At 42.5% G+C, this 27,714-nt stretch overlaps 2 long non-coding RNA genes across 4 annotated transcripts in view; both read left to right on the plus strand.

Annotated features, from left to right (window-relative positions):
- LOC117510388 overlaps window positions 1-27,714 on the plus strand; it is a 125,037-nt gene that overhangs the window by 35,245 nt on the left and 62,078 nt on the right. The gene's annotated exons all lie outside the window — the stretch shown is intronic.
- Window positions 17,051-26,352, plus strand: LOC117510391. The gene is made up of 3 exons (XR_004560710.1): window positions 17,051-17,125; window positions 17,799-17,804; window positions 26,317-26,352. It is a non-coding gene; the product is annotated as an uncharacterized LOC117510391 (long non-coding RNA).

Consider the following 27,714-nt stretch of genomic DNA (forward strand, 5'->3'; position numbering starts at 1 on the left):
CCACCGACACACATACACACAATTTCAACATCTTTGTGTGTTTCTTTCTATTCTTTTACACATGTTAAACACATTTTAAATATATTTATGTGTTTTTAAAGAACTGTCTATGTATTTATACATTTTACAGTCTTTGTAATCAATCAATCAATCAATTTTATTTATATAGCGCCAAATCACAACAAACAGTTGCCCCAAGGCGCTTTATATTGTAAGGCAAGGCCATACAATAATTACGTAAAAACCCCAACGGTCAAAACGACCCCCTGTGAGCAAGCACTTGGCAACAGTGGGAAGGAAAAACTCCCTTTTAACAGGAAGAAACCTCCAGCAGAACCAGGCTCAGGGAGGGGCAGTCCTCTGCTGGGACTGGTTGGGGCTGAGGGAGAGAACCAGGAAAAAGACATGCTGTGGAGGGGAGCAGAGATCAATCACTAATGATTAAATGCAGAGTGGTGCATACAGAGCAAAAAGAGAAAGAAACACTCAGTGCATCATGGGAACCCCCCAGCAGTCTAAGTCTATAGCAGCATAACTAAGGGATGGTTCAGGGTCATCTGATCCAGCCCTAACTATAAGCTTTAGCAAAAAGGAAAGTTTTAAGCCTAATCTTAAAAGTAGAGAGGGTGTCTGTCTCCCTGATCTGAATTGGGAGCTGGTTCCACAGGAGAGGAGCCTGAAAGCTGAAGGCTCTGCCTCCCATTCTACTCTTACAAACCCTAGGAACTACAAGTAAGCCTGCAGTCTGAGAGCGAAGCGCTCTATTGGGGTGATATGGTACTATGAGGTCCCTAAGATAAGATGGGACCTGATTATTCAAAACCTTATAAGTAAGAAGAAGAATTTTAAATTCTATTCTAGAATTAACAGGAAGCCAATGAAGAGAGACCAATATGGGTGAGATATGCTCCCTCCTTCTAGTCCCCGTTAGTACTCTAGCTGCAGCATTTTGAATTAACTGAAGGCTTTTCAGGGAACTTTTAGGACAACCTGATAATAATGAATTACAATAGTCCGGCCTAGAGGAAATAAATCAATGAATTAGTTTTTCAGCATCACTCTGAGACAAGACCTTTCTAATTTTAGAGATATTGCGTAAATGCATAAAAGCAGTCCTACATATTTGTTTAATATGCGCTTTGAATGACATATCCTGATCAAAAATGACTCCAAGATTTCTCACAGTATTACTAGAGGTCAGGGTAATGCCATCCAGAGTAAGGTTAGACACCATGTTTCTAAGATTTGTGGGGCCAAGTACAATAACTTCAGTTTTATCTGAGTTTAAAAGCAGGAAATTAGAGGTCATCCATGTCTTTATGTCTGTAAGACAATCCTGCAGTTTAGCTAATTGGTGTGTGTCCTCTGGCTTCATGGATAGATAAAGCTGGGTATCATCTGTGTAACAATGAAAATTTAAGCAATGCCGTCTAATAATACTGCCTAAGGGAAGCATGTATAAAGTGAATAAAATTGGTCCTAGCACAGAACCTTGTGGAACTCCATAATTAACCTTAGTCTGTAAAGAAGATTCCCCATTTACATACACAAATTGTAATCTATTAGATAAATATGATTCAAACCACCGCAGCGCAGTGCCTTTAATACCTATGGCATGCTCTAATCTCTGTAATAAAATTTTATGGTCAACAGTATCAAAAGCAGCACTGAGGTCTAACAGAACAAGCACAGAGATGAGTCCACTGTCTGAGGCCATAAAAAGATCATTTGTAACCTTCACTAATGCTGTTTCTGTACTATGATGAATTCTAAAACCTGACTGAAACTCCTCAAATAGACCATTCCTCTGCAGATGATCAGTTAGCTGTTTTACAACTACCCTTTCAAGAATTTTTGAGAGAAAAGGAAGGTTGGAGATTGGCCTATAATAAGCTAAGATAGCTGGGTCAAGTGATGGCTTTTTAAGTAATGGTTTAATTACTGCCACCTTAAAAGCCTGTGGTACATAGCCAACTAATAAAGATAGATTGATCATATTTAAGATCGAAGCATTAAATAATGGTAGGGCTTCCTTGAGCAGCCTGGTAGGAATGGGGTCTAATAAACATGTTGATGGTTTGGATGAAGTAACTAATGAAAATAACTCAGACAGAACAATCTGAGAGAAAGAGTCTAACCAAATACCGGCATCACTGAAAGCAGCCAAAGATAACGATACATCTTTGGGATGGTTATGAGTAATTTTTTCTCTAATAGTTAAAATTTTATTAGCAAAGAAAGTCATGAAGTCATTACTAGTTAAAGTTAAAGGAATACTCGGCTCAATAGAGCTCTGACTCTTTGTCAGCCTGGCTATAGTGCTGAAAAGAAACCTGGGGTTGTTCTTATTTTCTTCAATTAGTGATGAGTAGTAAGATGTCCTAGCTTTACGGAGGGCTTTTTATAGAGCAACAGACTCTTTTTCCAGGCTAAGTGAAGATCTTCTAAATTAGTGAGACGCCATTTCCTCTCCAACTTACGGGTTATCTGCTTTAAGCTGCAAGTTTGTGAGTTATACCACGGAGTCATTCTGATTTAAAGCTCTCTTTTTCAGAGGAGCTACAGCATCCAAAGTTGTCTTCAATGAGGATGTAAAACTACTGACGAGATACTCTATCTCACAGAGTTTAGGTAGCTACTCTGCACTGTGTTGGTATATGGCATTAGAGAGCATAAAGAAGGAATCATATCCTTAAACCTAGTTACAGCGCTTTCTGAAAGCATGTGTGTGGATGTTAAAATCGCCCACTATAATTATCTTATCTGAGCTAAGCACTAAGTCAGACAAAAGGTCTGAAAATTCACAGAGAAACTCACAGTAACAACTAGGTGGACGATAGATAATAACAAATAAAACTGGTTTTTGGGACTTCCAGTTTGGATGGACAAGACTAAGAGTCAAGCTTTCAAATGAATTAAAGCTCTGTCTGGGTTTTTGATTAATTAATAAGCTGGAATGGAAGATTGCTGCTAATCCTCCGCCTCGGCCCATGGTACGAGCATTCTGGCAGTTAGTGTGACTCGGGGGTGTTGACTCATTTAAACTAACATATTCATCCTGCTGTAACCAGGTTTCTGTAAGGCAGAATAAATCAATATGTTGATCAATTATTATATCATTTACTAACAGGGACTTAGAAGAGAGAGACCTAATGTTTAATAGACCACATTTAACTGTTTTAGTCTGTGGTGCAGTTGAAGGTGCTATATTATTTTTTTCTTTTTGAAGTTTTATGCTTAAATAGATTTTTGCTGGTTATTGGTGGTCTGGGAGCAGGCACCGTCTCTACGGGGATGGGGTAATGAGGGGATGGCAGGGGGAGAGAAGCTGCAGAGAGGTGTGTAAGACTACAACTCTGCTTCCTGGTCCCAACCCTGGATAGTCACGGTTTGGAGGATTTAAGAAAATTGGCCAGATTTCTAGAAATGAGAGCTGCTCCATCCAAAGTGGGATGGATGCCGTCCTCTCCTAACAAGACCAGGTTTTCCCCAGAAGCTTTGGCCAATTATCTATGAAGCCCACCTCATTTTTTGGACACCACTCAGACAGCCAGCAATTCAAGGAGAACATGCGGCTAAACATGTCACTCCCGGTCCGATTGGGGAGGGGCCCAGAGAAAACTACAGAGTCCGACATTGTTTTTGCAAAGTTACACACCGATTCAATGTTAATTTTAGTGACCTCCGATTGGCGTAACCGGGTGTCATTACTGCCGACGTGAATTACAATCTTACCAAATTTACACTTAGCCTAGCCAGCAGTTTCAAATTTCCTTCAATGTCGCCTGCTCTGGCCCCCAGAAGACAATTGACTATGGTTGCTGGTGTCGCTAACTTCACATTTCTCAAAACAGAGTCGCCAATAACCAGAGTTTGATCCTCGGCGGGTGTGTCGTCGAGTGGGGAAAAACGGTTAGAAATGTGAACGGGTTGGCGGTGTACACGGGGCTTCTGTTTAGAACTACGCTTCCTCCTCACAGTCACCCAGTCGGCCTGCTTTCCCGGCTGCTCGGGATCTGCCAGAGGGAAACTAACGGCGGCTAAGCTACCTTGGTCCGCACCGACTACAGGGGCCTGGCTAGCTGTAGAATTTTCCACGGTGCGGAGCCGAGTCTCCAATTCGCCCAGCCTGGCCTCCAAAGCTACGAATAAGCTACACTTATTACAAGTACCATTACTGCTAAAGGAGGCTGAGGAATAACTAAACATTTCACACCCAGAGCAGAAAAGTGCAGGAGAGACAGGAGAAGCCGCCATGCTAAACCAGCTAAGAGCTAGTAGCTGTGCTAAGCTAGCGGATTCCTAAAAACACACAAAGTGAATAATGTGTAAATAATTTAGAGGTGATTCAGCAGAGGGAGTGCTTTAGTTAAGGCACGTGAAGATTACACTGTGAAACAAATCATTATCTAGGTAACTAGATCAATCTAACTGCGCAGATTAAACAGCTAACAGATACAGCAAAACACCGCTGTGCTCCGGAACAGGAAGTGATACAATACCGCAGTGAGAGCCAACCACCAGTAGAGGCAAGCAAGAGCTGTCAAAAAAAACAGCAGCACATTGTAAACATTTTAAACATATTTTAAAGAACTTTCTATTCTTTCACACATTTTGCACCCTTTTCAAATATTTTAAATGTGTTTTTAAAAAACTTTCTATTCTTCTATTTTTACCTTTTGTCATATTTTAAACATTGGGGTTTTTTCCATTTAAACATCTCTGTGTTTTTAAACATCTCTGACATAACTAACACATTTTATTATAAATAATATTAATTAAACGTTTATACATATTTAGTCTCTCATCTAGTCTCACCTCTTGTTTAGTGTGAGCAATGAGTTTGGGTCTTTGCCGCGCACAGGCAGCCGATGCGGGCATGCACTGTGAAGAGGAGCAAACAAAGACTGTCCTCTATGTTCTTCTTTTGTTGGTTTCCCCAAACTCTGTCTTCTCACTGGTAGATTTACGCAATAAAAAATTAGCCATTTTGCTTCCGGCATGTTAGCTAAGAATGTTTTCTTTTTTCCCCTTTTTTGTTGGTTAACAGTGTTTACAGTTATTTTTTTATTTTTTTTTTGCACCCTTCCCTGAAGAAACCGCTGGTATAGGGCATATTAAAAGATTATTAATATATATATAAAACATGCAAACTTAAGGTGCCCTGACACGAGCATGTTTTTGATTCTTGACACATCACAACACAGGTCTTGTGTGTCGTGCTGGAGAGTAAACTTATCTTTTACTGGTGCAGACAGGAGGCCAGAGGGTCGCCAGTGCGTGCTATTGCGCACAGAGAATTTTGAAATGTTCAAAAAAAAATCTTTCACACACAAATGTCATGCTACATGGCGCAGTCTAATCTCCAACACTATGTGCAGCTCGTCAAGTGGAGTAAAGAAGAAGTGAACAGAACGAGTGGTGATGTCAGTGGATCGCATCAGAGCGCAGCTCGTCTGAAGAATTACAACTAGAAGTTAAATCTGTTAGAAACATACTTTAACAGCTGCACACGAGAAGCAAAGAACACGCAACTGTTTTATCAAGCCATGATAATGTAAACATGACAAATAATTACCTTTTTATATGGCTTAACAGATGTTCCTGTCATTAACTGGTAAGCTTTCAATGTGTGTGTTTTTTTTTTCCAATGCTGTTTAGATATTTATGGAGTATGTTCATGTCCAACTTGATTTTTCTGATTATGCTTTAGCTTCTTGGTTTGTAATGAAAATACGCGTTACGGACCGATTATTATTATTCAATATTTTGAAAATGTCTGACCGGTGATCAGCCAGTCAGAGCATGCGTAGCATCACAGCCATATAGTTTATTCATTCCTACATTTTCTATACCACACTTACTCCAATCAATCAACTGTAAACAATGTGCATAGAAACAGACTTGAAAAATAAACTGGATGTTGATGAAGCAATTCACTTCTGAACAAATCAGTCACCTTCCTTGTCAATCCCTGTGCTCTTGTAAGGTAATTTCTATAGTTCATTGCGAGCCATGATTTATTTCTAAATTAGCTAGCCGACTCACACATCCTTACATTGCGGCCTTGTGAATAGACAAACCGGTCAGTGAGAACACATATAAGCATTGATATGTTTCTTGAGGGCAGCACGGTGGCTTAGTGGTTATCATTGTTGCCTCACAACAAGAAGGTCATGGGATGGCTTCCCACCTGCTCCTTTCTGTATGGAGTTTGCATGTTCACCCTGTGTTTGTGTAGGTTCTCTCTGGGTGCTCCGGCTTCCTCCCACATCCAACGACATGCAAATTAGGTGGACTGGAGAGTTTAAATTGTCCATAGGTGTGCATACACGTGTGCATGTGTTTGTTTGTTTGTCTATACGTGGCCCTGTGATAGACTGGCATCCTGTCAAGAGCGTACCCCTCTTCATACCATATGACTGCTGGGATAGGCTCCAGCACCCCCCGGGTTGAAGATGATGAGTGAGTGAGTGTGATGAACCAAATCAAAGGTGTTGCCAAGTGGAACAGGGTGAGCATGTAAAGATGCTGACAAAGTGTTGGAGGTGGAGATGGAGGTGGAGTAACAGCAAAACAAAGAGTGGATGGATGGATAAATGAGAGGGTTATTGCACCACTTGCAGAACTGACTTAATCAGAGTTAGCCCGGTTGTAATGAAAGAGGGCGTCCAGGCTGCTCAGGTAAATAATGATTGTTTCAGTGCAGGGCTTCCCAAACACAAAAAAGAATGGTGCTATTGTCCCGCCAACTCTTATTAAGAGGTGAGGCAGAAATGGGGTGAGAAATAGAAGGATGGAGAAGAAAGACAGGGAAAGAGGTGTGGGAGAGAGCAAGAACAAGCAGGAACTTGAAAGGCATCATGGATGGGACAGGATGGGGGAGGGAGGGCAAGAAGAGTAGGATGGAGCGACAGGTGCTTCTCTGATCCTGATCTACTCTGCTTTTCCACACTTTCAGCCCTCATTCTCCTCCCTCTCCACCATCTTTGTCTCCTCCTTTCATCCTTACTCCACTCCTTCCATCCATGCTCATGCGCCTCTTTAGTTTTGCATTCGGCACAGTGAAGGAAATGTTTCCTGCCCTACCACTTTTGCATTAATGTCCTGCCCTCCAGAGAAAGCGGTAGAGTGGAAAAAAGAAAGAAGATGGAGATGAGAGTTGAAAGGCAGAGAAAGAAGACTCTCTTTCCTGGCTTACTGAATGTGGGGACAAGATGATCACAATAGAATACATTATGCTTTTGTTGGTGGAGGTAATTAATTAGGAGAGAGCTAGAACTGGCACCTTTCCGGCACGGGCACCCAAATGAGTGACCCACGGAAGCCTCGCCTCTCGCCACATTTCCCACCATCAATGCCCAGTGACAACAAAAGATTTGATTTCATTCGTTGGCATGAAAGCGGTGGACAGTCACATTTGCATTTCTGCCACATTCGCTCCATATTAGTTGGAAGAGTGGGTTTAAAAAAAGGTAACCACAAAAAAGCCTAAATGCGTTTAGTTCTCATCAGCTTGGACTTCTTCAATGTGAGCTCTGTCCTCCAAGAAAACACCATCTACCAATTAGCAAAGACAGCATCTCTGAGAGTGACAACTACATAGCAAAATGTGACTCTTTTCCCGTCATCCTTTGCACGGTTGGCTAAAATTCCTTCACTCCTCCTTCCTAACTTTGGTCCTTCACTTGGTGTCACCTGGAAAAATCGCTCCACATAATGGCGGCAATCTGTATTGTGAAATAGGCGAGGAGTGTATTTTGCTTTAACACAGGTGCCAATCGCTGCTGTCTGGCTGAAGATGTGTAAAAGTGATGCTGCTTTTAATTCATTCACAAAGGGGCTGGAAATGAAGACAACAAAAGGACAGGAAAAAAGACAAGATTTAAAAATGTTGGGCTTCCACTTTCTCAGGATGTGGTGGTGTCAGGTTTGAGTTCAGGATTTGAATTTTGTTTTGCTGTATGTGTGTGCCTGCGTGTGCATGTAGGATAAGTTAACCTGAAAGGGCATATGTCACTCTAGTTAACGCTATCTTTTAAAAAATTATATACCAGATTATATATCATTTCTTCCAACTGTTTAGCTTGTGTGGGCCCTGATATAGCTTGGCTTGATGTGGCTTTGATTTGGCTTTCAAGTCATAATTTTGTATTTTGCGATCAACATATGTCCATCTCTGCTTCTTTGTAACTCGCGATGTATTCAGAAACTAGAGACATTCATCACGAAATGCTCCGCGCGCAGTATTATTTTCCATGCAAAGTGCAGTAATATGTACTTGTATGGGGTGGGTATTTGGTTGAAGCCTTATGTATTTGATGTAAACTAGGACAGGGGTGGCCAAGTTCAGTCCTCGAGAGCCACCTTCCTGACACTCTTAGTTGTCTCCCTGCTCCAACACACCTGAATCCAATGAAAGACTCGTTAGCAGACTTTTAATGAAGACATTCCTGCTAGCTTGGCTAACGGGGAATTCCCCTTTGGCTGACCTGGTAGATTTCCGGTCTTTAGTTTGAGCAGTCCGGGGTTTGATCCCACTGCCGTCCTGGACACAAAGGTCCTACGGTCACAATTGGCATTGTCGGCAGGATGTGGGTAGTCACAGAACATGCTTAAATGCACCTGTGACTTCAGGACGGAGTCAAAAATGGTGGGGAGATATGTAGCAAGATGAAGTCCGGAGTGTAAAGACGTTCCCGCTAGCTTGGCTAACGGGGAATTCTCTTTTGGCTGACCTGGTAGAGTTCTGGTCTTTAGTTCGAGCAGTCCGGAGTTTGATCCCACCGCCGTCCCAGCCACAAAGGTCCTATGGTCACATTTAGGAAAACTGTTGCATCCTTCCAAAACACAGCTGTTCAACATTTCAGCATATTCACCATCAAAGACCACAAAAAACACAGATTTTGAGCTGTAAAAAAAAAATTAAATTAAAATTAAAATAAATAGTCTGAGTGGGTGTCATCCCACATGAAGTCACTGACGTCCACATTTCTCACAGGTTTGCATTTTTGAGTATTTATCGGTGGCAGATGAAATGAAGCTAAATTCCCCATGTTAATGACTACATTTCTCATATGGCACCAAAAATAAAATGCAATACATCAATATTTTCATAATTCTTTATTTAGAATAGTCATCTCATATGATATTTCATTTATCAGTGATACGCTCTTTAACTGCTGCTAATCACGGCACTGCAGCACAAATTGAATACAATCTACGCGTAATGTACTCCACCAAAAAAAAGGGAAAAAATTACATATGTGTAAAATAATGTCTATAAAACTGTTGACATTCTCTTAACTAACAGGATTTCAACATTTGAAGCACCATTTAAAAGCAAAAAAAAAGCATTTTTTGACAACACTGTAGTTTTGACCTAATCAGTATCACTTATGGGAATTAGGGATGTCCCATTCTGATCATCGGAAACCGGGCCAGATCATGTGGTTTCAAACTTGATCGAAATCGGACGTTGCATCCCGATCAGGAATCCGACATAGATTTTATCCTCATTATTTTGATCAGCGCTATTTCAAGCTCATTATCGCAGATTAATAGGCCTTTCACGCGTCGGAAGCATCAGAGGCGTCAGAGGCGTCAAGAAATGGTCTAAAAAGCACTATTTTCAATGAGACACATTGCTTTTTAGAGGCGTCAGAAGCATCGCGTCAAAAGCTGAGCTAAAGTGACGCTTCTGATGGGAGCACGCATTGCCGCTTGTCGGCAGGTCAAAGTTCAACCCAATCTTTTTTTTTTAATTGAACAAAAGAAAAAACATAAGTTTAAGCCAATTCAACTTTCGACGCTCTGAGCTGTGACGTAGCTTCGTGCTGTCCAATAGGAACGACGCGTCGGGCCAAAACACGGAAGATTAGTGGCAGAAACCACTGATCTCTACAAAACCGATCGGTGCAGAAACCACTGATCTCTACAAAACAGAAACGTGTCACAAGACTGCTCATTTATAGAGCAGTTTTCTGAAGAAAAATCCTTGGAAATGTTTTTTATTGTTGTTGTTTGTTACCTCAAAATTTCTGATTACTGTTTAAAAAAGTTTAGAACACTTGTAATTAAAATAGCTAAATCAATAAATGGTTCTTTAGAAACCTTTCATCTGTTCACCTGTTATTTCAGATTAGATAATTTCTTGTTTAACATACGGAACCTTGGAAATTTTATTTTTAAACAAATAAAATAACATGGAACTTTGTACATTTTTTAAGTCTGGTAGATTATTACTTGATTGTTCAAGCTACCTCAAGGAGAAGTGCACTGTTTAAGTGCTAGATAATAAAATAAGGTGATTAAAATGAAAATATTATATATTTAGCATTTGTTCATTGTTCATTCAGCTTTTTTAAGTATTGGATCGGGACTCGGTATCGGCAGATATTCAAAATCAGATGACTGGGAATCGGATCGGGGCCAAAAAAACCTGATCAGGACATCCCTACTTACAATCCAGCCTCAGTGTACCACGGCCTACACAAAAATGCATAATGGCCAACCCAGGGTGGTAGCTGTGGTCAGGTAGGGGTCAATGAAGAATTACACAGAGGTCAAAATTTAAAAATGCTCCAGTCATATTGAAAAGTATACCACATTATTTGTCTGATCATAAAGATTCCAAAAAAAGTATAGTTTGGATTAACTATCACTGAATTTTATGGAGTTATACTGCACACGCAGTAGTACTGGGCTGGCGATTTGAGTGAAAAAAACTTAAAGCTTGCTTCATCATGTGGGATTTAAGCCCTTAAAATGTTTCTCATGCAGAATTGTGCTATTTCTACCTCTGTGGGGACGTTCAGTGATTTACACCTACAGGGATGGATTCTGAGCCTGGAAATTCTACTGTTATAGCCAGCACCAAAGTGCAAGCAGAACTACCCTGTTTAGCTTCTGCTAGTGTGAAAAAACTAAGCCTGTGGACAAAGGACATCTGTCACTGCCACTGGATATGTGAAGGACTAGCTAATGGCAACAAAAATAATTGAATGTTCTGCTGAAGAAATGCAATTGGATAGGTAACGTTCAGTCACTTCATCTCATTAGCAGCATTGCGGTTAGAGGCATTGTGGTTTTGAGGACGTTAAACATTTTTTTTCTGTAAAGATTCTTTCACTGATTTTTTGAACACACTTATTCCAGTTAAGGGTCATGGAAGAGCTGGAACCTATCCCAGTGATCACTGGAGTAAAGGTGGGGTGCACCCTGGACAGGACACCAGTCTATCGCAGGGCCACATGCACACACACACACACACACACACACACACACACACACACACACACACACACACACACACACACACACACACACACACACAGTCCTATTTGAATACATAACCAGATTCACACTTTAATTGTAATTGCACCATATGCTACAATGTAAATAGGACAGTATAAAGTCTGATTCCGCCCGGGTGCTGTCAGCTCCTATTGCTAATGCTGTTTTGTTTGTTTACCTGTGTACAGCCTCATGACGGTGTATGATTTTCTTTCTTTTGTAGTTCTGTGCTTTTTTGTAAACTCTGTGCGCTCCTGCTGTTTGAACTCATACACACATTCTTTCCACATGGCATGAAATGCAAGGTTGCGCTTTTACATTCCTCATGCACTGTCCACATGGACCTTTGCTTTAACGGATGAAAGTGCATCACTGTCTGAATGCTTTCCACCTCAAGTTTAGTTTGCAGCATGCATCGTACTGGTGCAAGCTTGTATTTTGAACTTTAACAGAGGAAGGAAAAAATATATGTTACATTTTTCCCTCAGTGCAAATGTTTGCTCAGATGTTTGATGAATAGGCACAGGTGCAAAATGCTCATAAGGCATTCAGTGTTTGTAGGCTGCAGAGGGCATTGTGCCCTCTGTTCACTTAGAAAGCAAAAAAAAAAAAAAATACATCTGAAGAATTTTGAACAGAAATGGTGAAGTAAACTACCATAGGGCCAGAGCTATAGAGTCAGACATCTGTGTTTGAAGCGCATGTAGTGCTTCACGATTTGGGCTGGGAGCATTTCCCATCTGCTTGCTTTACCAAAGGAGAGACCTGATTAGATTAGTCATGTCAGGCCAATTTTTTTTTTTTTTTTTTTTTACTCATGTTAAGGGAAAAAAAGAAAGAAAGAAAAAAACATGATAGCAGGTAAAGTAAGTATTGAACACATCATTTTTCTGAGTAGATATACTTCTAAAGGTGCTACTGGCGTGAAATTTTCACCAGATGTCCGTAACAACCCAAGCAACCCACACATACAAAGAAATCAAACCATAGATGTCCATAAATTAAATTATGTGTAATACTGTGAAATGTCACAGGAAAAAGTATTGAACACCTGAAGAAAGGGAGGTACAAAAAGACATGGTAAGCCAAGCCACCAGCTGAAATCTATCAGCAATTAGAAAGTAATCCTGCCCCTTGTCCGTGCAAATTAATACCAGTTGGTTCAATCCCAACTGATGTCTTATAAAAAAGGTGTCTCATTACCAAGGTGTCACACAAGAAATATCTCATGATGGGTAAAAGCAAAGAGCTCTCTCAAGATCTTTGCAATCTTATTGTTGCAAAATATACCGATGGCATTGGTTACAAAAGAATGTCTGAATGTTCCAGTGAGCACTATGGGGCCATAATCCAGAAGTGGAAAGAAACTCACTTCACCATGAACCAGCCTGACAGAGGATTGAAACAAAATTGCCAAAAGAGTTGGCCACAAGCCAAGTACCACTTGTGGAGAGCTTCAGAAAAATCTGGAATTAGCAGGTGCAATTGTTTCAAAGAAAACAATAAATAATACACTCAACCTCCATGGCCTGTATGCACGCTCACCACGCAAGACTCCATTGTTAAAGAAAAAGCATGTTGAAACTCGTTTAAAGTTTGCTGTACAGCATTTAGACAAATCTGTGAAATACTGGGAAAATATAGTCTGGACAGACGAAACCAAAATTGAACTCTTTGGATGCCATAATACACACCATGTTTGGCACTGCACTTCACCCCCAAAACACCATACCAACAGTGAAGTTTGGGGGTGGGAACATCATTGTGTGGGGCTGCTTTTCAGCATATCGCACTGGAAAACTTCATAAAGTTGAAGGAAGGATGAATGGAAAAAGTACCGAGATATTCTATTAAGAATCTACCAGGATGAAAAAGATGAAACGAGGTTGGACATTTCAGCAACACACAGCAAAGGAAGCTCTCAATTGGTTTCAGAGAATGAAAACAATGCTGCTAGAATGGTCCAGCCAATCACATGACTTCAATCCAATATATGTATATGACTCATGGGCATAGACGTCAAGACATGAAATGACATGAATGAAGCAGTGCGCTCTTATGTCCACATCTGCTGGCCCTATGTCCAGCCGGCCCAGCATGCATGTACAGTAAGCAGCACGCCGAACAACACACTGTCATGAGGACCATAGCTCACATGAATGACGTGACATTCAAATCTCCACCTGAGGGTACACATGATCAGACGGTCCTTTTCTCCTGGCACAGCCTGCCGATGTGCATGCTGACATGGTCGCTCCAGCCAGTTGCAAAGGCGATATATGTTTTTATGTACTTCCATGTGAGGACAGCAAGCACACGCACATGTCTCACAGTGGACAGTTGTAATGCCATGTCCGTCAGAACACGGTATGTGTTCTCCAGCTGTGACTTGCAGGTCGACAGATCCCAACAGCTGCTGCTGCTTGCAGACACGCCCACCTGTTTGATCAGTACACAGAACAAAGTGTCACTCTCTGTGTTTTGTGATTATTTATTTGTATTAATTATGTATGTAGTTATTGTAGTATTTATTTATATACTTATCCTGGCTGTGTTCTCTGTATTTTTAATGTAACACGTCATGTGCACTGAGCCATCAATTCCAGCTGTCAGTGAGTGGCTGGCCGATGATCAGCTGAGAGGTGCCATGCCATGCTGTGTGCGCTCATACATGGCTGGCTGGTCCCTATGTGATGTTGTCTGTACATAATTATCAGCACGTCATGCAAATATGTCCCCCTCGCCACACGCCACATGTGATGGGGGGCAGGGCCACTTGCTTGACATATGTGTTGCTTGGTAACGCCACACTCGTGGGTCACTTAGACCGTTTTCACAGACAGCTCGAATGTGGTCATCTGCACTCTACTCTCATGCTGGGAGTGTGAATAGCCCTGTCTTTTCTAAGTGTTCAGCGAGTGGTGTTGGATGTTCGTGTGTGGCACCTAGAATTTGGCCGACACCTGCCAAGAGGGTGGTCGAATGGACTCTTGCAGGGCACTCGCTATCTTTTGGCCTCTGGTGTGTGCGAATGGCTGTGGCAACAGCTGTACGAGGCATTTGAGGCGGCTCAGATTTTTCACGAGTGGCATGCATTTCCTCCTTCATGCGCCAGTCGACTTCAATTGTGTTATGTGTGAAGGGGCCTTAAGGAAAGTTTCTTTTTTGTTTCCAGAAAGTTAGGTGTAACGTTCTCAAAACGTTTGTGATTCGACCATATAAAAGTAAAGTAAGTCCCTTCGGCCGCTCCCTTGTTTTCATTAGGGGTCACCACAGAAGATCTATGAGGTCTGTCCATAAAGTATCGTACCTTTTTATTTTTTTCAAAAACTATATGGATTTCATTCATATGTTTTTACGTCAGACATGCTTGAACCCTCGTGCGCATGTGTGAGTTTTTCCACGCCTGTCAGTGACGTCATTCGCCTGTGAGCATGCCTTGTTGAAGGAGTGGTCCCGCCCCCTCGTCGGATTTTCATTGTCTGGAAATGGCGGAATGAAAAGGACTTTTTTTCCATCAGAATTTTTTCAGAAGCTGTTAGAGACTGGCACCTGGAAACCATTCGAACAATTTATCTGGCTTTCAGTGAAAATTTTACGGGCTTCACAGAGAATAAGGACTTTAACTACAGGGTTAAGGACCCCTTTAAGGACGGTCGGTGCGCCGCGCTGCGAGCTGCGACGATGCGGCACAAACCACTGGATCATTTCTAAGCTGATGGCTCTGTGGATACGAGACCGTCGTGTGCTCTTTCTCTGGTTATCACAAGACCTGGACATCAGCCATTTTCCGGCAGATTTCACTTTTAACAAGAGATTTTGTCATGGAAAGCCGCGCGGAGGCTTCGCGCGTCACGACCGATTCGCTGATGAAGCGAGACAAAGGAACACCTCCGTTTCAGAGTGTTAGAGGACAAGTTGGGACATGTCTATCTCGGCTTTCAGTCCTTACCAGTCGAGTAAGTATAAAAGAACTTGTGGAGAGCTGGACATGTCAAGCGCCTTCATGTCTCTCATGCACACCTCCTTGTACCTCAGTTGTGGGCGGCCAGTGTTTCTGTGCCCTGCGGTGAGCTCTCTGTAGAGGACATCTATTTTTTGCACATCTCAACTACCAAGAAGTCTGGAGGCACCAAACATGGTAGGAACATTACTTGGATGATATTGAGCGGTAATTAAATTCTGTAGTAGTTACGTCAAAGTCAAGGAAAACATGGTCTGAAAAATATCTTTTTTGAACATTTTAACAAACAAGAAGCCCAGACAGATCATTATATATACCTTTTTTTGTATATGTCAGCAACTCAGAAGCCAAGATCTATCAAACGTGGTTGGAATATGACTTCAAGATTCAATCCAAGATTAAGGAACAAGTTTCTCTGTGCAATGAAATTCTTACTTTGCTGTCTACACTGGTGCTGAGTTATATACTGTATAAACTAGTGCGTTGCCCGTGGGGATCCCCAGGCTCTACATTGGGTAGTGTCAAGGGTGGTAATAAATTATGCAAAGTTGCTATATTAAGTGTAACTGAAAGTGCAGGAAATTAAAATAAGAACATTTTGTGAATAATTGTATTTATTATTTGGCACATTCAGTTGATGTCATGTTTTACAGCTGGCAAGGTTGAGATTCTTTTGTTCAGAGCTTGTCTGGTTACCAGGGACTGATTAATGGTGATATCAACATCCATTGTTCGCTTTTGTTAGCTAACATCCCTAATTTCTCCAAAAATATTTGTTTTCGAGGCGTTTATCCAAAATACATAAGTACACCAAACACAAAATGTCAGCTCTCCCCAGTTTCTCCATAATTGAAGTTACACACACATGCACACTTACACAGATGCCACTTGGCTTTTAATATATAGATCATGATTTACTGCCCCCTGCTGGTATAGCATATGAGTCCAGAATTTAATTATCAACATCCATTGTTCAATGATGCTACCTAATATCCCTAATTTCTTCAAAAATAATTAGTCCTATCAACTTTCAATTTTTGTGGCATTCATCCTTGACCCAAAATAAATAAGCATACCAAACAGCAATGCCAGCTCTCCCCAGTGTCTCCGTGGTCAAACTTACACACATACACAGAGGCCACTTGGCTTTTAACATATAGACAGTAAAAAATAGAATGAAAAACACACAGTAAGTAAAAATACAATAAATACAAAATACAATGACAAAAATATCCAATATATAGAAAGTGTGTGATACCTACAATGGAATGCGCCATGTGCAATGGAATGTGCAACCCAGTTGTGCAAAATGCAAGTGTGCACAAAATGTACAGTGATGAGGTAGTCCATGGTTGTGAGGAGGAGTCTGATGGCAGAGGGGAAGAAAGCGTTTTTTAGTCTTGATATTCAGCATGTCACACTTCTGTACCTCTGGCCTGAGGGTAGATGCATGTTGTGTTGTGGGTGGGTGGTGTCTTTGAGTATAGAGGTAGCTCTCCTGTGGACTCTACATTGGTAGATGCTCTGCAGAGAGGGCAGTGGAGTCCTGGCGATCCTCTCAGCAGTCTTAACCACTCTCTGCAGATGACTGGAGTCAGTCAGTCAGTTAAGCTGCTCTCAACAACGCAGCTGTAGAAGTTGCTGAGGATCTTGAGTGACATGCCAAATGTCCTCAGTCTCCTCAGGAAATACATCCATTGTTGGGCCGTCTTAACCAGCTGTAAAGTGTTCAATGTCCAGGTGAGGTCCTCACTAATGTGGACCCCGAGGTATTTCAAGCTGCTCGCTCTTTCCACTTCAAGCTCCCGGATAAACAGTGGTTGATGAGGGTTCCTCTCCTTCCTCATGCCCACTATCATCTCCTTCGTCCTGTCTTTTCACTAGCTAGGTCGACCCCTCCCCTCTCCGTCGTTACTTTTTATAGCTGTTTCTTTTTTACCCGTTTAATACTTCTGTTCGTTTTTCAGTCGAACTGCTGTGAATTTTAAGTCATTATTTTACTCCTGTGTAAAGTCTTAGGAGCGGCTAGCTTTTTCGCTAGCGGTTAGCTTGTGTTAGCTATTTCGGACCCCCGTCTTCATTTTTTCATTTCATTTTTTACACTCCTGCAAGTTAATTAACTGTTTAGTGTATTTTATAGCTGCTGCTTTTTGACCTGTTTAATACTTCTGTTTTTCAGTGTAACTGCTGTGAATTTTAATAAATTTATTTGCGTCTGTGTGAGCCTTAGGAGTGGTTAGCTTATCCATTATTGGTTAGCTCGTGTTTGCTTGGCTACATTCTTGAATTTCTTAGTGCACAAAGTACACTACTAATTCTACTTTACACCCTCCGTAAATCCTGCGTGATGTTGGAAGATAGGGTGGCTCTCTTAGAGAACCGTGTCCGTAAGTTAGAGCAGCTTCTTAGCTCAGTGGAGTTAGATGTTACAGGCACTCCAGATGAGGTTAGTGTTGGGCCGGCTAGCGAGCCCGTTAGCATCAGCATCGGCTGTGGAGGACGGCTTTCAGACTGTGGCTAGGTGGAGGAAGCCCCGTAGGTCTTGGTGCCCGGTTGTGGCACCCTGATCACACTCGCCAGTGTGAACTGTGAATCGGTTCTCCCCCTTGGATTTGCCAGATGTGAATTCTCTGAGCCCATAAGTGACTTCCACTCCTGTCTCCAGGCCGAAACACCGGACTTTAGTGATAGGGGATTCTATCACCCACAAAGTCAGGTTACAGATGCCGGCTGATGTTAAATGTATTCCTGGGGCCAGAGCTCCTGACATTGCAGCTCATCTTAGGGTGCTGACGCTGCAGAAGGGAAGACATACGAAGGAACATGACATGAGATATAGTAACATAGTTATTCACGTTGGCACCAATGATATCAGGATGAAGCACTCAGAGGTCACAAAAATGGACATAGAGAGGACCTGTGACCTTGCCAGAAAGATGTGTCGCATCAGTTAATAGTCTCTGGTCCTCTCCCCTCCCGGGGTACTGATGAGGCGTTTAGCAGGCTGACATCGTTAAATAGGTGGCTGGCGCAGTTTTGTAGACAGCAAGGCTTTAGCTTTATTGATAACTGGCATTCGTTCTGGGGCCACCGTGGCTTGCTGATGCCGGACGGCCTCCACCCTAATGGGGAAGGCGCTGCCATCTTGTCTGTGAACATAGATAGAGCTCTACAGGGAGGGTAACATTAGGAATCTACAGCAGGCCACACAGCAGGCGATTAGAAACCCTGCAAGGCTTATGACAAATGTGGGTGTGGAATCCATTGGCTTAGCTGGGAATTTAGTGCAGAAATCCACTATGGTGATAGTGCAGTTTATTTGCCAGGGAGGGAATTTCAACAAGTTGAGACTGTGGCCTGCTTCCATAGTCGTGTCCATAAAAACCATAGAGGGATATGCTTTCCAAACTTAATACCCATTACTATATTGGATGATGTTGAAACTGAGGATGGCCCAGTGGTTGTTCCAGCAACAGCAAAGATTTCGTGTCTGCTACCTACAACGAGCGTGGAATGCCTTAAACCTAAACCTACTTCTAGGCATCTTATACGAGGTCTATTAGAAAAGTATCCGACCTTATTATTTTTTTCAAAAACCATATGGATTTGAATCACGTCAGACAAGCTTGAACCCTCGTGTGCATGCGTGAGTTTTTCCACGCCTGTCGGTTGCATCATTCGCCTGTGAGCAGGCTTTGAGTGAGGAGTGGTTCACCCACTCGGCGGATTTTCATTATCAGGAAATGGTGGAATGATTTGGGCTTTTTTTCCATCATAATTTTTTCAGAAACTGTTAGAGACTGGCACCTGGAAACCATTCGAAAAATTTATCTGGCTTTCGGTGAAAATTTTACGGGCTTCACAGAGAATAAGGACTGTTACTACAGCTTTAAGGACGGCTTTAAGGACACTCGGCGCGCCGCGCTCCGTGCCATCGAGAGCCACAAACCACCGGATCATTTCTAAACGGATGGCTCTGTGGAGCCGGACCGTCGTGTGCACTTTCTCTGGTTATCACAAGAGCTGAACATCAACCATTTTTCAGCAGATTTCACTTTTAACAAGAGATTTTGTCATGGAAAGCTGAGCGGAGGCTTCGCGCGTCACGACCGATTTGCTGATGGAGTGAGCGCGATATCAATATCAATATCAATCAATGAGATATATCAATATCTCATCTCTTGAGATATTGAGATATCCTCTTGCTTGCCTCTACTGGTGGTTGGCTCTCACTGCGGTATTGTATCACTTCCTGTTCCGGAGCACAGCGGTGTTTTGCTGTATCGGTTAGCTGTTTAATCTGCGCAGTTAGATTGATCTAGTTATCTAGATTACGATTTGTTTCCCAGTGTAATCTTTACGTGCCTTAACTAAAGCACTCCTTCTGCTGAATCACATCTAAATTATTTACACATTATTCACTTTGCGTGTTTTTAGGAATCCGCTAGGTTAGCGTAGCTACTAGCTCTTAGCCGATTTAGCATGGCGGCTTCTCCTGTCTCTCCCGCACTTTTCTGCTCTGGGTGTGAAATGTTTAGTTATTCCTCGGCCTCCTTTAGCAGTAACGGTACTTGTAATAAGTGTAGCTTATTTGTAGCTTTGGAGGCCAGGCTGGGCGAATTGGAGACTCGGCTCCGCACCGTGGAAAATTCTACAGCTAGCCAGGCCCCTGTAGTCGGTGCGGACCAAGGTAGCTTAGCCGCCGTTAGTTCCCCCCTGGCAGATCCCGAGCAGTCGGGAAAGCAGGCTGACTGGGTGACTGTGAGGAGGAAGCGTAGCCCTAAACAGAAGCCCCGTGTACACCGCCAACCCGTTCACATCTCTAACCGTTTTTCCCCACTCGACGACACACCCGCCGAGGATCAAACTCTGGTTATTGGCGACTCTGTTTTGAGAAATGTGAAGTTAGCGACACCAGCAACCATAGTCAATTGTCTTCCGGGGGCCAGAGCAGGCGACATTGAAGGAAATTTGAAACTGCTGGCTAAGGCTAAGCGTAAATTTGGTAAGATTGTAATTCACGTCGGCAGTAATGACACTCGGTTACGCCAATCGGAGGTCACTAAAATTAACATTAAATCGGTGTGTAACTTTGCAAAAACAATGTCGGACTCTGTAGTTTTCTCTGGGCCCCTCCCCAATCGGACCGGGAGTGACATGTTTAGCCGCATGTTCTCCTTGAATTGCTGGCTGTCTGAGTGGTGTCCAAAAAATGAGGTGGGCTTCATAGATAATTGGCAAAGCTTCTGGGGAAAACCTGGTCTTGTTAGGAGAGACGGCATCCATCCCACTTTGGATGGAGCAGCTCTCATTTCTAGAAATCTGGCCAATTTTCTTAAATCCTCCAAACTGTGACTATCCAGGGTTGGGACCAGGAAGCAGAGTTGTAGTCTTACACACCTCTCTGCAGCTTCTCTCCCCCTGCCATCCCCTCATTACCCCATCCCCGTAGAGACGGTGCCTGCTCCTAGACCACCAATAACCAGCAAAAATCTATTTAAGCATAAAAATTCAAAAAGAAAAAATAATATAGCACCTTCAACTGCACCACAGACTAAAACAGTTAAATGTGGTCTATTAAACATTAGGTCTCTCTCTTCTAAGTCCCTGTTGGTAAATTATATAATAATTGATCAACATATTGATTTATTCTGCCTAACAGAAACCTGGTTACAGCAGGATGAATATGTTAGTTTAAATGAGTCAACACCCCCGAGTCACACTAACTGTCAGAATGCTCGTAGCACGGGCCGGGGCGGAGGATTAGCAGCAATCTTCCATTCCAGCTTATTAATTAATCAAAAACCCAGACAGAGCTTTAATTCATTTGAAAGCTTGTCTCTTAGTCTTGTCCATCCAAATTGGAAGTCCCAAAAACCAGTTTTATTTGTTATTATCTATCGTCCACCTGGTCGTTACTGTGAGTTTCTCTGTGAATTTTCAGACCTTTTGTCTGACTTAGTGCTTAGCTCAGATAAGATAATTATAGTGGGCGATTTTAACATCCACACAGATGCTGAGAATGACAGCCTCAACACTGCATTTAATCTATTATTAGACTCTATTGGCTTTGCTCAAAAAGTAAATGAGTCCACCCACCACTTTAATCATATCTTAGATCTTGTTCTGACTTATGGTATGGAAATAGAAGACTTAACAGTATTCCCTGAAAACTCCCTTCTGTCTGATCATTTCTTAATAACATTTACATTTACTCTGATGGACTACCCAGCAGTGGGGAATAAGTTTCATTATACTAGAAGTCTTTCAGAAAGCGCTGTAGCTAGGTTTAAGGATATGATTCCTTCTTTATGTTCTCTAATGCCATATACCAACACAGTGCAGAGTAGCTACCTAAACTCTGTAAGGGAGATAGAGTATCTCGTCAATAGTTTTACATCCTCATTGAAGACAACTTTGGATGCTGTAGCTCCTCTGAAAAAGAGAGCTTTAAATCAGAAGTGTCTGACTCCGTGGTATAACTCACAAACTCGTAGCTTAAAGCAGATAACCCATAAGTTGGAGAGGAAATGGCGTCTCACTAATTTAGAAGATCTTCACTTAGCCTGGAAAAAGAGTCTGTTGCTCTATAAAAAAGCCCTCAGTAAAGCTAGGACATCTTTCTACTCATCACTAATTGAAGAAAATAAGAACAACCCCAGGTTTCTTTTCAGCACTGTAGCCAGGCTGACAAAGAGTCAGAGCTCTATTGAGCTGAATATTCCATTAACTTTAACTAGTAATGACTTCATGACTTTCTTTGCTAACAAAATTTTAACTATTAGAGAAAAAATTACTCATAACCATCCCAAAGACGTATCGTTATCTTTGGCTGCTTTCAGTGATGCCGGTATTTGGTTAGACTCTTTCTCTCCGATTGTTCTGTCTGAGTTATTTTCATTAGTTACTTCATCCAAACCATCAACATGTTTATTAGACCCCCATTCCTACCAGGCTGCTCAAGGAAGCCCTACCATTATTTAATGCTTCGATCTTAATATGATCAATCTATCTTTGTTAGTTGGCTATGTACCACAGGCTTTTAAGGTGGCAGTAATTAAACCATTACTTAAAAAGCCATCACTTGACCCAGCTATCTTAGCTAATTATAGGCCAATCTCCAACCTTCCTTTTCTCTCAAAAATTCTTGAAAGGGTAGTTGTAAAACAGCTAACTGATCATCTGCAGAGGAATGGTCTATTTGAAGAGTTTCAGTCAGGTTTTAGAATTCATCATAGTACAGAAACAGCATTAGTGAAGGTTACAAATGATCTTCTTATGGCCTCGGACAGTGGACTCATCTCTGTGCTTGTTCTGTTAGACCTCAGTGCTGCTTTTGATACTGTTGACCATAAAATTTTATTACAGAGATTGGAGCATGCCGTGGGTATTAAAGGCACTGCGCTGCGGTGGTTTGAATCATATTTGTCTAATAGATTACAATTTGTTCATGTAAATGGGGAATCTTCTTCACAGACTAAAGTTAATTATGGAGTTCCACAAGGTTCTGTGCTAGGACCAATTTTATTCACTTTATACATGCTTCCCTTAGGCAGTATTATTAGACGGTATTGCTTAAATTTTCATTGTTACCAATTAGCTAAACTGCAGGATTGTCTTACAGACATAAAGACATGGATGACCTCTAATTTCCTGCTTTTAAACTCAGATAAATCTGAAGTTATTGTACTTGGCCCCACAAATCTTAGAAACATGGTGTCTAACCAGATCCTTACTCTGGATGGCATTACCCTGACCTCTAGTAATACTGTGAGAAATCTTGGAGTCATTTTTGATCAGGATATGTCATTCAAAGCGTATATTAAACAAATATGTAGGACTGCTTTTTGCATTTACGCAATATCTCTAAAATCAGAAAGGTCTTGTCTCAGAGTGATGCTGAAAAACTAATTCATGCATTTATTTCCTCTAGGCTGGACTATTGTAATTCATTATTATCAGGTTGTCCTAAAAGTTCCCTAAAAAGCCTTCAGTTAATTCAAAATGCTGCAGCTAGAGTACTGACGGGGACTAGAAGGAGAGAGCATATCTCACCCATATTGGCCTCTCTTCATTGGCTTCCTGTTAATTCTAGAATAGAATTTAAAATTATTCTTCTTACTTATAAGGTTTTGAATAATCAGGTCCCATCTTATCTTAGGGACCTCGTAGTACCATATCACCCCAATAGAGCGCTTCGCTCTCAGACTGCAGGCTTACTTGTAGTTCCTAGGGTTTGTAAGAGTAGAATGGGAGGCAGAGCCTTCAGCTTTCAGGCTCCTCTCCTGTGGAACCAGCTCCCAATTCAGATCAGGGAGACAGACACCCTCTCTACTTTTAAGATTAGGCTTAAAACTTTCCTTTTTGCTAAAGCTTATAGTTAGGGCTGGATCAGGTGACCCTAAACCATCCCTTAGTTATGCTGCTATAGACGTAGACTGCTGGGGGGTTCCCATGATGCACTGTTTCTTTCTCTTTTTGCTCTGTATGCACCACTCTGCATTTAATCATTAGTGATCGATCTCTGCTCCCCTCCACAGCATGTCTTTTTCCTGGTTCTCTCCCTCAGCCCCAACCAGTCCCAGCAGAAGACTGCCCCTCCCTGAGCCTGGTTCTGCTGGAGGTTTCTTCCTGTTAAAAGGGAGTTTTTCCTTCCCACTGTAGCCAAGTGCTTGCTCACAGGGGGTCGTTTTGACCGTTGGGGTTTTACATAATTATTGTATGGCCTTGCCTTACAATATAAAGCGCCTTGGGGCAACTGTTTGTTGTGATTTGGTGCTATATAAAAAAAATTGATTGATTGATTGATTGATTGAGACAAAGGAACATCTCCATTTTGGTCTCACAGGACAGCTTTGAGATGGCGTTCAGACAGCTGTCAGTGGTTTTTCCATTGAGTGATTATCCGAGAAATTGTGGATGTGCCTGGACATGCCAGAACATGTCCCATGAGGCTTCATCATGGCATTGCTTTGTGCCATGCGGCACCGCCGTGACGGGCGGAATTCCTCCGTACGTCTGTCTCAATGTGCCGAAAAAGTGCTCATGTCCACGTATTTTCACATTCCTGTGCTAGTCAGACGACATCCCGGATAAAACACAGCGTCCAGTTTGGAAATGAACGGCACATTCCACTGTTACAGGAGTTTTTGGCGCACAGCAACGCTGTGATGAAGCCTCCCGGGACATGTTCTGGCATGTCCAGGCACATCCACAATTTCTCGGATAATCACTCGATCGAAAAAACCACCGACAGCTGTCTGAACGCCATCTCAAAGCCGTCCTGTGAGACCAAAACGGAGGTGTTCCTTTGTCTCACTCCATCAGCAAATCAGTCGTGATGCGCGAAGCCTCCGCTTGGCTTTCCATGACAAAATCTCTTGTTAAAAGTGAAATCTGCCAGAAAATGGTTGATGTCCAGCTCTTGTGATAACCAGAGAAAGTGCAACCGACAGGCATGGAAAAACTCACGCATGCGCACGAGGGTTCAAGCTTGTCTGACATAATCACACGTGATTCAAATCCATATGGTTTTTGAAAAAAATAATAAGGTCGGATACTTTTCTAATAGACCTTGTATATGCTACTCTGGAACCACCCCTAAACCCAAACAGTTCAACTGTCAACCCCACTGAGGTCCTTAGACTGGGTCTCATTAACATAAGATCACTGTCCTCAAAATCATTGTTGATCAATGATCTAATTATTGATCATCACTTAGATATGATTGGGCTATGTGAAACCTGGCTTAAACCTACAGCTGTCCTCCCCTTAAATGAGGCCTGCCCACCAGCATATACATTTAGTCACGTCCCTCATGATGCAAAGCAAGGCAGGGGTGTTGCTCTTATTTATAAATCTAGGTTTAGCTTATTAGCTGTTGGGGGCTACAAATATCACTCTGATTCTCCGCTCTGCTCAGGATATTACACATTGCCAAGGTCAGAAGAATAAAAATCAGTCGTATTACTTTGTCACTGTATATAAGCCACCATTCGGAAGATTCAGACGGCTTTCAGTGGCTTTTCAGTCGTGTGACGATCCGAGAAATTGTGGACGAGGTGGGCATGTCACAACATGTCCTGTGAGACTTCAACACAAAGGCGCTTTTGCTCCGCCATCAGCTTTGTGCCGATGAATTTCGCTGCAACTCTTTTCATGGCAAAATCTTCTGTCACAGTGGAATGTGCCAAAAAAGTGCTGATGTCCACCTCTTCTGCAATTTTTGGATAGTCACCACAGAGTTCACTTTGGAAATGATCTGGTCATTTCAGCATGTTGATGGCCGCCCGGAGCGCAGCGCGCTCTCCACTGTTGTGCGGACGCCTTTAAATCGGTTGTACCGCTCCTTAATCTGTGTGATGCTCAGAGGATCGTCACCGAAAGCCATCTGAATAATCCGAATGGTATTTCCACCTGGCTGTCGCCCAGTTTCTGTCAAAATTTGATGCAGTCGCGCTGCTCCAGTCATTCTGCCATTTTCCTTGCAAAGAATAAATGACGAGAGACTACACCCATCCTCACACAAATGCTGCTTACAAGCAAATGACGCAATCGACAGGCGTGAAAAAAATCACGCATGCACACGAAGGGTCAAGGTTGGCTCATGCAAGCACACATGATTCAAATCCATCAGGTTTTTGAAAAAAATAAAAAGGTCGGATACTTTTCTAACAGACCTCGTACAGTATGTATTTGTCTTTCTGATGCCTGATTCTGTTTTTTCTCTCTGTTTAAGGTGCCGCTCCATCCAGAGATGGGAGTTGTATTCGTGTTGGTGATCCTCCTGTCCTGTGCGCCAATAGCATTTCTTGTATATTTGTCTGTGAATTGTTCTGTGAATTGTTCTGTAATTTATGTTTGTAGCATGGCCCAAGCAGAGGGTCACCCCTTTGAGTCTGGTCTGCTTGAGGTTTCTTCCCCAGAGGGAGTTTTTCCTTACCACTGTTGCTGTGGGGGTTGGTAAGGTTAGACCTTACCTGTGTGAAGCGCTTTGAGGCAACTCTGTTGTGATTTGGTGCTATATAAATGAAAATAAATTGAAATTGAAATTGAAGTCTGTGTTGAGGGTGAGGTTGTTGTCATCACACTATGACAACTCAACCGGGCACCTACCTCCTGTAGGCTGCTTTGTCACATCCAGTGATGCGACCGATCACTGCAGTGTCATCTGCAAACCTCAGGATGATCTTGCTCTTGTGGGAGGCGACACATTCATGGGTGAACAGGGTGTAGAGGAGGGGTCTGAGGACACATCCCTGAGGGGTGTTGGTGATAATGCTGGCTGAAGTCATATGTCCACTCCTGACAGACTGGGGCCTGTCAGTCAAAAAGTCTAGCAGCCAGTCACAGAGGGTGGGGTGCAAGCCAAGTGTGAGCAGTTAGTGGGTGGGTTTGTGAGGGATGAGTGGATTGAAGGCCGAGCTGTAGTTTACAAAGATGTAGGAGTGTTTGTTTTCCAGGTGAGAGAGGGAATAGTGCAGTGTGATGGCATCTGAGGTGGACCTGTTGGGCCAGTATGCATGTTGCAGGGGGTCCAGTGTGTCTAGCATGCTGTTCTGAATGTGGGCCAGGACCACTCTCTCAAACACTTTGTAATGACTGGAGTGAATGTGACTGGCTTGTAATTATCATCATCTGGCTTTTCTTGGGGAGGGGAACAATGGTTGTAGTCTTGAAACAGTGGAACAGTGCTCTGGCTGAGGGAGAGGTTGAATATGGTGGTGAGAACACCAACCAGCTCATTAGCTCTGAGGGCCCACCCCGGAATGTTGTCTGGTCCTACTGCCTTGTGGTGGATAATTTTCTTCAGTGCTCTGAGCACCTGGTCTGTTGAGACTGTTGGGGGAAAGGTGTTGAGTGGTCTGGGAAATCTGGGTGTGTGCAGGACTTCTCTTATCTGATCATTCAGCAGGCTGCTTGTGGCACCTTGACACTTCCATCACACTTGCACGAATTTAATCCCCACACTGTTGTGCAATTCACCATGCCAATGCATCCCGCTTTGTCTCACTGGATGGCATGCTGTATAAAATAATCATTTTGTAGCCAATAAAGCATTTCCTCTCAGAACGTGGCTGATGAAACCATTCTCTCATCGCTCACAGAATCACAGAGAAGTTATCTACAACTGCAGGTTGTCTCATGCGCATTGTGCGGTAGAGAACGCATTTGGAAGTCTCAAAGGTATTTATTTATAATATACACTCAACAAAAATATAAACGCAACACTTTTGGTTTTGCTCCCATTTTGTATGAGATTAACTCAACGATCTAAAACTTTTTCCACATACACAATATCACCATTTCCCTCAAATACTGTGCACAAACCAGTCTAAATCTGTGATAGTGAGCACTTCTCCTTTGCTGAGATAATCCATCCCACCTCACAGGTGTGCCATATCAAGATGCTGATTAGACACCATGATTAGTGCACAGGTGTGCCTTAGACTGCC

Source organism: Thalassophryne amazonica, chromosome 5 (assembly GCF_902500255.1).
Source record: "Thalassophryne amazonica chromosome 5, fThaAma1.1, whole genome shotgun sequence".
Taxonomy (NCBI): Eukaryota; Metazoa; Chordata; class Actinopteri; order Batrachoidiformes; family Batrachoididae; genus Thalassophryne; species Thalassophryne amazonica.